The sequence below is a fragment of the Ursus maritimus genome, unplaced genomic scaffold (assembly GCF_017311325.1).
Source record: "Ursus maritimus isolate PB19 unplaced genomic scaffold, ASM1731132v1 scaffold_7, whole genome shotgun sequence".
In the NCBI taxonomy this organism is placed as follows: domain Eukaryota; kingdom Metazoa; phylum Chordata; class Mammalia; order Carnivora; family Ursidae; genus Ursus; species Ursus maritimus.
In genome coordinates, this window is record NW_024426885.1 from 70771217 (window position 1) to 70783328 (window position 12112).

At 49.6% G+C, this 12112-nt stretch overlaps 1 long non-coding RNA gene across 1 annotated transcript; it reads left to right on the forward strand.

Moving 5' to 3' along the window:
• The first annotated feature begins 363 nt into the window (after window positions 1-363).
• LOC103661889 lies at window positions 364-2865 on the forward strand. Its single transcript, XR_568306.2, has 2 exons — window positions 364-777; window positions 2477-2865. It is a non-coding gene; the product is annotated as an uncharacterized LOC103661889 (long non-coding RNA).
• The last annotated feature ends 9247 nt before the right edge of the window (window positions 2866-12112 follow it).

The following is a 12112-nucleotide window of genomic DNA, read 5'->3' on the forward strand; positions in this document are numbered from 1 at the left end:
AGGTCGAGGTAATGCCACTCCTGGACGCCGACGTCTTCTATCAGCGAGCCCAGAGAACTCGGGAGATAAAATGCACAACGATCTCAATTGGATTAATTAATCCGTTTATGTATTTAGCGTGTGAAAGTTCTGCCAGTTCTTTCTAAATGAGGGAAAGGTGCAGGCTGGGTGGTTTGGATAGAATCTGATGAATGGAAGACAGATATGGATCTCAAACCTGAACGTTCTCCAATGCCAGGCTACTGCCTTGGACAGTCTTCGGGGGGCGGGCCATGGGAAGTGGACAAGGAAGAGGAAAACAATCGTGGTTTTCTCTCTCCTTGCTTTCCCCTGCACATTAAGAGTTTGCCTACAGATTCAGCAAAGCCTGCCGGGCTGGGTGGCTCTGAAGACTGCCCTGGACGCTGACTGCAAGGTGTAGGGTCCCTCATCTACTGAGGCCTGTCCTTGGGGCTCGGCCAGCTGTCGGCAGGGGCTCTCCGCTGCCCACCCCGTGTCCTGTGGCAGGAAATAAGGAAGCAGAGGCAGGGCAGCCCGGGGGTGGAGGGGAGAGGGCTGGAGTGACCTAACCTCTCCTTTTTAGGTTCCAGGGCCCTCCCTCAAGGCATGGACTGCGTGAGAAATGGATCCACAGCTCAGGAACCAAAAGAGACACACCCAGCCGGGTGACCTCCCCACCAGCCAGTGACCCGTGGCAGCCAGCTCCCATTGAGAGGTTTCTATATACACGACCCCGTGGGGGACCCGAGTGCCTGGCAACCATGGCTCAGGGCTTACGTAAGTCAAATTAGGGAAGTGAGAGGTGCACATGAGACGTTCTGGAAGCAGGGAAGCCTGGTTGCACACACTGAGTGAGAGCCTTGGTGGGTAAGGCTGTACGAGGAGGCGGGGCTGGAGCTGGGACTTGAAAAGGAAACAGAATTCAAGGAGCAAACCAGAGATGGGAGGGAGCTCTGGGCTTAGCGAGAAAATGTGTGGATAGACAGACTATGGACAAGGTGTGCTTGGGAGAAAGTGAATATTCGGCATGGCAGTGCTGGGGGTCCTGGGGTGGGGGGCAGTGGGAAATAAGGCAGCAAACGTGGGTTCATGCCAGCCTTCGGATGTTCCTGAAAGTCAGGCGAGGGGTTTGGACTGCATTCGGGGGGGAGCTGTGGAAAAGTTTTGTTAAGGGGAGTCAGTATTTATTGAGATCTTACCGTGTGCCAGGGGCTGTGGTCGGAACTGGGGTTTCAACCATGGCTAAGACCTGGTCTTTTCCCTTAGAGACTTTCTTTTTTTTTTTTTTTAATTTTATTATTTTTTAAAATTTATTTGACAGAGATAGAGACAGCCAGCGAGAGAGGGAACACAAGCAGGGGGAGTGGGAGAGGAAGAAGCAGGCTCCCAGAAGAGGAGCCTGATGTGGGGCTCGATCCCGGAACGCCAGGATCACGCCCTGAGCCGAAGGCAGACGCTTAACCGCTGTGCCACCCAGGCGCCCCCCCTTAGAGACTTTCTAGTTTGGGGGACAAGAGGGATAAGAAACAGATACTTTCAGTCACATGTGCTCAGTGCGGTGGTGGAAATATTCCCATGCTGCCGGAAGAGCTCAAGGATGTGGCTCGAAGCCGGTCATGAGGAGCGTAGGGTGGGACGTGGGGAAGGGCGAGTGAGGAAGACCTTGGCACCAGAAGGAGCTGGACCTTTATCCTGAGGGCAGAGGGGAGACCATGGACGAGAGGAAGAACCCAGAAGCCAGGGAGTGGCAGGGAACGTGTGCCTAGACGTAGGAGGGAGCCGAACAAGGCAAAGGAGGGGGAGATTAGCAAGTACCCTTTAAGGTGGGTAAATGAGTCTGGTAGCAGCTGAAGGGGGGACAGGGCAGGAAGATCCTAAGAGATGAAAACACCCACCAGAACACGACTGGACTGGGCATGGAGAGGAGATAGAAGCTGGGACTGAGAAGGGCCAAGCAGGATGAGCAGAGAGGGACAGGTCCCTCCATGGCTGTCGCAGTGGTGGGCCACCCGCCTGGCTGAGCGCTCCATGGGGCCCCAGCTGAAAGGGGCAATCTTACTGCCGCTAGTTATCTCTTTGAAGTAAATCTATTAATTCTTTTGTCTCTATAAGAAGACAAAGAAACTTCCCCCTGGCTTCCCAAAGACCACCACTGCTCACACTTTGGAAATTCTTCTGTCAATTTATTTTTGGTTTTTATTTGGTTTTCACATTGTTGTAATCATACCGTGTTTACAATTTTGTATCCCACTGCATTTATCATCCTGGCGTGTATATGTTTCTGCATGTTAAATTTATCCTGCTTATTGCAAAGGTTCATATTTTCATATATATTTACATGCAAAGGCTCACTTCACTGGTTTTCCCTTTCTTAGCAACAAACTTTGACAATGTTTCTTTTCTTTTCTTTCTCTCTCTCTCCCCCACCCACCCTCCCTCCCTCCCATCCTTTCTTTCCATCCCTTCTTTTTCTCAGAATTTCTAGTTGCCAACTCACTGCCTCCCTTCATTTCACATCTCCTTCTCCAGACTCATGACTGAACATCTCTTTCAAAGCTGCGAGGAGCTTTGTAAGACAGACACCGGAGGATTGCTCTAAGGTCTAAACTCCCCGAAGTTTTGAGGTACCTGCTGGGCAGAGGGAAGATTTCCGGGGAAGGCAGTTCTCACCCAAAGAGCCTGCGGCCGAGAGGCTCATGACTCCAGGCCAGGGACAGTTGTCAAGATGAAAAGGACAGGAAGGCGAGTCTGGGCCAAGGCATGTAAAGGTGTTTCCTGGATTTTTCAAGACCCTAGAATGTCAGAGAAAGGGAAATGTAACATATTCTACTTGGAGAGGAAATAAATGTGTGGTCTGTCAACTAAGCCCTGGTCTACACTCGGAAAGAGTTTTAATATCATATAGTGTTTACAGGGATGTTTCCCAAGGGCCAGTTTGCCCTTTCCCTGCTGGGTGCCTTGACTAGGTCGGTCCACACAGCCCTGCTCTCTCTCCTGCCTCTCCCTCTTCTCTCTCCTTTAGCCTTGTGAAAAGCCCCAAGGAGCCTTTGTCCAATAATCATGATACCAGCTCACTTTGTCCCACATGCCCATCACTGTCCCCAGCCCTTGGGCGAATGTCTCAGGACACTACCGGGAGACGGGTGCTGTCATCATACTCAAAGAGGATTGTCCAAGGTCACACAACTAGAATGTGTCAGAGCCTGGATGTAAACCCAGGGCACCCGACCCTAAAACCCATGCTCTTAACCGCTACTCCAATACTCCCGTTTGTCTGTTACGCAGTCTCAACTTCGCCCCTTTCAAACGCACACCAGAATCACAGTGGGATTTTATTGCAGAGATAGGCAGAAGTTCAAAGCTCTTTTTTAGATTGTGTGCCAAGAATTCTACATATTTTGCAGTTCAGTGTTGGGTGGGTGCTTTTTTGGGCCAGGTGTGGAGCGACTCAGACAGACTCCGCCTTTTCCTGACCCATGCAGAGAAACAGAGCGTTGCCTGAGTGCGGCCAGCCGGCTGTAGATACGTCAAGGCTTTGTGTTCCTCTGACATCCAGGGCCAAGGGCCGCAGAGCGGGGACAGCGTGTTCCCCTGGCCTGATCTAATCAGAACTCTGCCGCCACCGCACGTCTGTCTGTCCCCCGTGTGTCCTAGAGTCCATTTCCCATCCCCCAACGCCTCCGTTCCTGTCTCTATCGACTCGCAGGACGGAGTTTCTGGAGGAGAGAACTTTGTCAGGAAGAGGAAGTCACCAGGGTTGATTTCAGAAGACGCCCCTCTGCGCGCCTCCCTTTCTAGGAGACCCGTGAATGCCTTTCACTGGGGGCAGCCGCCCTGCCTCAAGTCCACCCACCCCTACTAGCCACATGCTTCCTGCCCCGAATGTCAAGGTTTTCATTTGACCATGATATAATGAGCTGTATAAAATTAAAAACAGCTAAATACCATCTTATTTACAGTAATTTTCTGAAGTCATCACAAAAACCTCTCCTTAACGACGCCAACCTCCAGATCATACCAATCACCAAGGAGAAGCCCAATCACTACAGCCACCAACCACAACATAAATCAACCCGGAGCCCCGAGAGCTCGCTCGCCCTCACTCTGTCCTCAGCCCAGGCGGGTTTTTCCATCACGTGCTTTTCCGGCAGCAGGGAGTGGGGTGCAGGGAATGCTCCGTTCCCCTTCCAAAAACTGGGGACACTTAAAAATATCTCCAAGCAAGCAACCAGGACTCAGAGGAATGCTGTTCACACCTGCAGGAGCTCAGCGCTGGGTTTCAGGCTCCTGAGTGCCCTCCAACCTGGGCTGCGGCCGGGGCCCCACATGGGCACCGCTAGCAGGACCCGGATGGAGTGGCTGTATCTCCATCTGGGCGGATAACCTAGCCACAACCCTAACTCCTTCCAAGGCCCATGCCATTCGTATGCTGCTGTCCTGACCCCCGATAATTCAGAATGTGACAATGTTTGGGGATGGAGTCTCTAAGGAGGTAATTATGGTTAAATGAGGTCATAAAGGTGGGTCCTAATCCTATAGGGCTGGTGTTCTTAGAGAAAGAGGGAGAGACCCCAAGGAAGAAAGGCCATGTGAGCACGCTGGGCGAAGGGTGGCCACCTACAAGCCAAGGAGCGAGGCTCTGGGAGAAATCAACATCCTGACATCTTGATCTTGGCCTTCTAGACTGTATTCTGAAAATGTAATTCATTCCCTAATTGGGTACTTACTGGACTTGGGGTTTTCTCAAGTATATGTCATGATCCCATATCTCAAAATAGATCACGGGTATCAAACTTTAGTAGATTTGCTGACGTATTTAAGTCTGTTTTTCTTTCTCCTAAATTACCTGTCCCTACAGTCATGTTCTTTTACTTGTCGAGTATAGATTTAATTATTGTCGTATGCAACGAGTCTCTGCTCTTTATCACATTTCATTCCTGGAGAGTTTATGGCAAAGTGAATGCCTAAAAGTGGATTATATTTTACCATAGGAACAACAATGTAATTGAGAGTTTTATTCTTGATTTAACATCAAATGAATTCTAGGTATGACCATAATATGTCGCAAAAGCAAAACACAGCAGTTTTAAACCTCTAGAATCGATTGCAAGAGTAAAATTAATGTTCAAGCCATTTAAAATGGGATTAAATGGATTATATATATTTTGTAATGAAAAAGGCTTTGTGTGCGTGCGTGCGTGTGTTTGTGTATAAAATATAAAATTTCCCTGTTTCTCCACTCTTCCCTGACAGTCCAGTCTACACATTGGCACCAGATTCGGCTTAATAGATGAGCCTGCAAGTTGACAAACCTTCTCGCTCCCCTTCCTTTGTAGGATCAAGTTGAAACCCTTGAGCATGGAAGGTAGCCTCAGCTACCCCCGGCCCCTCCTCCAGTCCTCAACATTAGCTCACTGCTTAGCCAACTGACTAACAGCTGTCTCCCAGGCCTCGCACAGCGCCCCTCCAGCCCAGGAGGACTCATGTGCCCAGCCCCAGAGCACTGGTTGGCTGGTCACCTCCTTCCATGCTGGGGCATCGTTCTGTGCTATTTCTGCTGGGTGGTGCTATCCATGGTGGACAGCCGGGCCTCAGCAAAGGAAACGGAGAGAAACCAACATTTGCTGAGGACCTACTACGTGCCAGGCACCATGTCGAGCATTTTTACACACTGAATCCTTACAACAACCTTACGTGGTAGGTGTTTGCATCTTAACAACTGGGAATGCAAGGGTTCTTTGAGTAACTCAGCTAAGGAGTGATGGAGCCAGAATTTAAACCCAGAAAGTACACAGGAAGGATAGGAAACTAGAAATCAGGAGCTCTCCAATTCAATTAACCTCTTCGAATCTCATTTTTTCCTCATTAACGAAGAGGGCTAACCATACCCACCACACAAAAATGGGCAAATTAATTGAAGACATGTGTTTGAAAGGCTTTATCAGCCATTGGAGGAATTATTTCTCATGGTGCCTAGCCCAGCGTAGCACTCACCAAATATTTGTTGTTAGATTGATGTCTATTTCTTCTCTGAAGAGTTGCGCTGTCTGCTGGTCCCGCCCACCATGTCTCCCTGCCGTTAGCTGGTTCATGTTTTCATGATAATACCTGTTTTCATAATAGTCGTGTTTTCGACTTTGAAGAAGAGATCACACTGTTGCTGAGAACCATTTCTCGGTCCAGAGTGATCAGACAGTCAACACTTACCTGCACACATTGACAAATATTGCTTAATGTCCTTAGGAGAATTCCTCCCTGTATTTTGTAATCGGTGTTGGCGAGTGCCAACGAACTCCAATGTGTAAGGTCAGTTTGCTTCTACTCCTTGGAAGATAACAGTGGTCAATAATCGTTTCTACCGTCTCCTACTTGTCGGGCTCACTTCAATGGGCTGAAAACCCCTGATAGGGGGTGATTATCAGCCTTTTCNCTACAGTACCTACGAAAAGCAGTACGGGTCACGTGCTAAGTCATTTATTTTTACTAAGAGTTCTGTTGTTACTTTGCGTGATAATGGTAACTGAGTTTTGGCTTCTAACTTGTCTTTCCACACCTTCTGAGGATTTGTGCACGATACTCAGCATCTTTTATGGCCTGGGTTCTGTCATTTATTTGGGGCTTCAGTTTTCCTTCTCTGTCCTTGTCCTTCCTTTGATGATGACGCAAGTTAGCTCCTTGCAAACACATCTTCTACATTGATTCTTATCACAGTATGATTCTGACCCTCAGCTCTCCGATTTAACCTTTCAGAAATTTCCGGAAGCAGTCTTCTCTTGCTCCCGTGTAGAGTTCCTGTCTCTGAATTGCTATAGTCAGAACTTGTCTCTATCCATGATTTCTCTCCTGCTTCTACATTTCTTTTCATCGGAAGGAGTAAAATCAGTACCTCTTTGCATTTCTTTTTTTTTTTTTAAGAGATTTTATTTATTTATGTGACAGAGAGACAGCCAGCGAGAGAGGGAACACAGCAGGGGAGTGGGAGAGGAAGAAGCAGGCTCCCAGTGGAGGAGCCCGATGAGGGACTCGCCCTGAGCCGAAGGCAGACGCTTAACGACTGCGCTACCCAGGCGCCCCCCTCTTTGCATTTCTTAACTGTAGTTTTTAATAGCTTGGATTCTTCTCATAAGAGACGTGCTTACCCTTCAGAGTGCCTTTTCCACCACAACTGCCTTTACAAAATCAAAGTAATTTTTAAGATGGTATGACACACCGAAAGCGGGAACCAACAGCACTTTGGGGCATAATGCTAATAACTTCTAGATACAGATTTTATTTTTCTACCTTACATTTCTGCTCTATAAGCTTACTCCGGGATCAAAACTGAAACCTCACCCAAACAAATCCATTTTTCCCTTTTCCCTTCTTGTCCAACATATGAACCTTTTTCACTCCACCTGGTTTGGCTCTTCATGAATATTAATCAGTACCGTTGATTGAGCTTTCCATTTTACATCCCTTAATAGACGCCTCTCAGGTGTCTACTAATCAGATAGTTTATCCACCCTAACTAGGCTCACTACTCTCTTTTTTGAAGAATGCTTGCTTTAGAGAAGTCAAAGGAAAAGTATTTCCCTTCCTGCTTTCTTTGACTGGTCTCCCATGGACCAGTTGAAGGTGAGAGGGGGCCTAGCCCGGCAGTCTTTCCTTTCTTCCTCTCTGTCCCCACAGTGCCCCTTCCTTTGCCCCAGCATTTTCTCCTGTCCGCCCGTAGGGCTCATTCCCCGCACCACTTGCTCCACAGCATTCATGCCTCCTGGCTGCCATGGCGGTGCTCACCCTTCCAGTTGGCCTGGGCCGCCATTGTTCTTGCTCCACGTATCCTCCCAAGAGTCGTGTTAAGTGGAGGTGCACTAGGACCAGGGTCACTTATGGGACTGCTAATGGGTTGCTGAAAGGCTGGGCAGACAGAGGTCAGTCAGAGGCACCCTGGCTGTGGGTGACGGCTGGTCTTCCTTTGTCAAGCAGGCTTCCTTGGTCTCCTCGTGGGAGACACTCTGCCGAGGCGGTCCGAGTCGACTGAGGTGATGTTCATCTTCCAGGCAGTGGCCCCCTTCCTTAGCTAACTTCACGGATAGACGGGGATCCAGGAGAGAGGGGTCCTCTCTTTCCGTAGGGCAGCTGGAGCAGAGCCCATTTCTGTGCTGCTTGCATATAATCTCTTTGGGAAACGGTTTGTTTAGTAGCTAGAAGAGGCGAGCCTTGTGTGAGCCTGACGGGGAGTTAGGTTGCGGGTGCTCAACACACCCCCTAGTACCAGCTGTTCTGGAAAGAAAAGTAGATACATAAATGAAAGAAAGAGGTATACAGAAGTCTACGGTGAAAATGAGAAGTGACTTCAGGTTTCTCAGTGTCAGAGACCCCCATCCCCCTCTCCCCTGCCTGGGACATAATGAATAATAGATAGTAGTAGTAGTATTAGTAGTAGTAGTAATAATAATGATAATAATAATAATAATAGTAAACCTGTGTGCTCTTTTATGTGCTAGGCATTGTTCTGTGCCAGCCCTTGTTCTAATGGTGTGAATATATTAACTCCCCTAACCCTCCTATCGACTACAACAGTCCTCATTTAACAGATGAGCGAGAGAGACTCATGAATGAAGTGACCGAGGTCACAAGAGAAAAGGGTGTGGTGCCAGGACTCAGACCCCGGCAGTCTCTTAACCACACGCGCGTGTGGCTGTGTGCATGCATGTGTGTGCAGACGTATGTGTGTGAGAATAAGAGAGAGTCATATTTAAAAGACAGATGTGGAGCTGTTGATAAGCATTTGGCTCATCTGGTTCCTCTTCAAAAAATATTTCCAGACGAAATAACAGCCCCAAGAGCTACCATTTAGTGGGGGGTGCCTATGAAATCTCCAATTCTTACAACGATCCAGCAAGGTCAGTCTCTAAGTGAGGAAACAGAAACTCAGAGAAGTGAAGTGAATTACCCAGGAATACTCAGGGAGTAGAAGGGGAGCACCACGGTTAGAGTCCAGAGGTCATGTTCTATCCAGGAAACGCGGGGGCCATGCCTGGGGAGGCCCTTCTTTTTGCCAAGGGCATGGGCCAATCACGCTCCCAGAACTCTTTCAGAGTTTAAAAAAAATTTTCATTACACATCTGGCTGATTCAATTTAATAAGACCTCATCTGACCCTGGATCACTGGAAGAACAGCATGGACTCCGCTTTGTTGATAATTTTCACACGGAGTATCAATCCAATATTCTGGATTCATCGACATGCCCATATTTACAGAACTAACAGGCTAGCTCTGTGATAGTCTCTGAATGCTTATCTCTGAAGGAGGAGCTGCCCAAAATTCAAGGAAAGAAGATGTTATAAGAGAGTATTTCTATTCCTCAACATTCTACTCCTCTAGTTGTTTTTGTCCTTCCCTTGAAAATGTTTTGACTAGCGTGAGGGTAAAGAATGTCACCTGGGTTCCCAACCTGAATGCGAGCTAGGATCCAGACCTGACCGGCAGACTGGTGTGTGACTTCGGACAGCATCATTCTGTGTGGGGTTTCAGCTGAAGGAGGAGGAAGGTACAGGAAGCTGGGGGAGAAGCTGAAATGGAGAGGCCACAGTGGTATTCGTCCCCGGAATTGTCTCCAGCTCAGCGCTGTAACTTCCTGTTCAGTCCCCAGGAGAGAGGGTCTTCCTGCCAGGCTGTAGGGGCTGACATGGGGTCCGAGGAGAGTGTTCCGCTTTGAGGGAGGAGAAGTCATAGAGCAGGCAAGGGCTCTTAGCCCCACTAACCTGGGGTCAGGGCACTCAGGGAGGACCTAGATGCTCTCTTGGGAGGTGGGGGGCACAGACCCTGACCATCAGTGCAATCGGGTGGGGAGCCCGAAGGGCAGTGGCAGGGCTGTTATGAGCAGCTGCGAGATGCTCTCAGGGCCCACAGATACTCTCGGAGGGCGGTACAGGTCGTGAACATCCCGTATTCTGTGTGTTGGTGTGGGGCTGGTCCGAGCCCGTGGAATCTAGACCATTGCTATTTAGGCGGCTCATTAGTGTCCACCGACCGCCGGAGCCTGGGCTGATAAGAACAACACGCATATGAGTGTGTGTGGGGGGGTCCCTGAATACGGGTGTGGCGGATTCTGCACCACCAGGCAGCCCATAAATAGAGGTAGGTCCTTATTCATGCTCAGATATAAGTGTACGTTAGAAAAATATATAAATATAGATATATATTTCTCTTTAAACAGATATCTTAGGGGGTGCTTGGGTGGCTCAGGTCATGATCCCAGGGTCCTGGGATCAAGCCCCGTGTCGGGCTCCCAGGGAGCCTGCTTCTCCCTCTCCTCCCCGCGTGTGGCCTCTTTTGTTATCTCTGTCACTATCTGTCTCTCTCTCACAAATAAGTCAATAAATAAATGATAAAATATTTAAAATAAAAAATACGTAAAAAAATAAACAGATACCTTAGGGTTGGGGCGCCTGGATGGCTCAGTTGATGAAATGGCCAACACTGGGTTTTGGCTCAGGTCATGATCGCAGGCGGTGGGATGGAGTCCGGCAGCGGGCTCCGTGCTCAGCGTGAGTCTGCTTGAGCTTCTCCCTCTCCCTCTCCCTCTGCCCCTGCCTCTTCTCTCTCTTTGTCCATTTTAGATTTTTTAGTTCCAGGATCACGGCTATGATTCAAGTTATAGGAGCCCTGAAAACCGGTGCCTAGCAGACTGAGAGAAATAAAAGCATGCAGAGGAAATCCTGGGGTCAGCGAGGGCCCTAAGAAAGCTTCTCCATGCAGAGGCTGAGAGCACATGGGCTGCGTAATTGCCGCACCCCCCTTGGCAGGTGTGCTGCATGATTGAGTCCGGGGCACCCCCCCCCACACCGTGCTACCGGGGCATCCAGGGCATTTCCGCAGGCAACCACATAGACACTTCTCGAAGGCAGGGGGGGCTCAGTCTCCAGGAGCTCAGCCCAGAGCTCCCGCCCAGGGTCTCCAGCTCCCCGTGACACTGTCGCCCAAGCCCTCAAGCAGATGTTGGAGCCAGACCCCCTGCACGAGCTGGGACAGGACCCTCCTGGGCCCCCACTCGTTCCAAGCAGACCACCAGCAGTGCTGGGCGCAGTCCACATATCTGCTAAGCCTTTCATCTTAACCCTGTGCCTTGATACTTTAATTAAAGGATCCGAGAAAGCCGATTCCTAACAGAGGCTGGTATGGAGCTAGGCCCTTCTATAACACACCTACTTGCTATAAACAAGAGTGCCAGAGAAAGGTCGACGGGATCAGAAGCGTTCCCCTTCTCTTCCTGCAGTATGGACAGCAGACTTGAAATAGTCCTGTGTAAGAGTGACGCCATCCCTCATTTATTATTGGACTTACATGTTCTCCCCCTCTGGGCTCTCCCCCTTCTTACTCCACCTTGAACTTCTTATCTTGGAAGGAGATAAAATTCTGCGGATTTTTGTTTTTGTTTTTGTTTTTTCTCAGCATTGTGCTCCTCGGCAGAGCACGAGGCCTCTTCCCCAGACCTCTCACTGGGAGTGGGTGCGTGAGCCTGGTGAGGGCTGTGGGAGAGCCTGCTGGACGGAAGCAAGAGGGAAGCCCTTGGCAGCAATTCCTTGTCCTTCCATGGCTCTTTCCAACCTCTCCAGAGGGAGACTCGGCTTGGGGGCGTTAGTAGCTGCCTTCGGCTCGGCACACAGAGCAACAATCAGGCAGAAATGGAGAGGAGCTTCCCTGTAAAATGAGAGGTAGCCGGATGAGGCAAGGAGTCGGGCATGCCCTCTCTCGTGTCCCGAAACCGAGTTAGGATGAGAGGGGTCCTGTGGTCAGCGAGGCTGGCTGCTAAGGGAGTGTTTGTTGGCCGGGGAGATTGGAGGGCATCTTTCCAGAGCACTTAGAATTCTCCAGTTGCGCCATGCTCCTGTGGATGGAGGTATGGGAGACACAGGTGGAGCGTTGACCCTCTTCCATCCTGCTAGGGGTGGGACTGACACCAGGTGAGAGGTCACGTGACCTGGAGCCCACAGAACTCCGGGCTCCTCTTCTGTGGCAGAGGCAAGGATTAAACCAAGGAATGGGAGGGTCCAGGGAACCAGGCCATCTCGTCCACAACCTGTGGAAGTGGAACTTGATAACTTGTTTCTGGAAAAAAAAATTTAA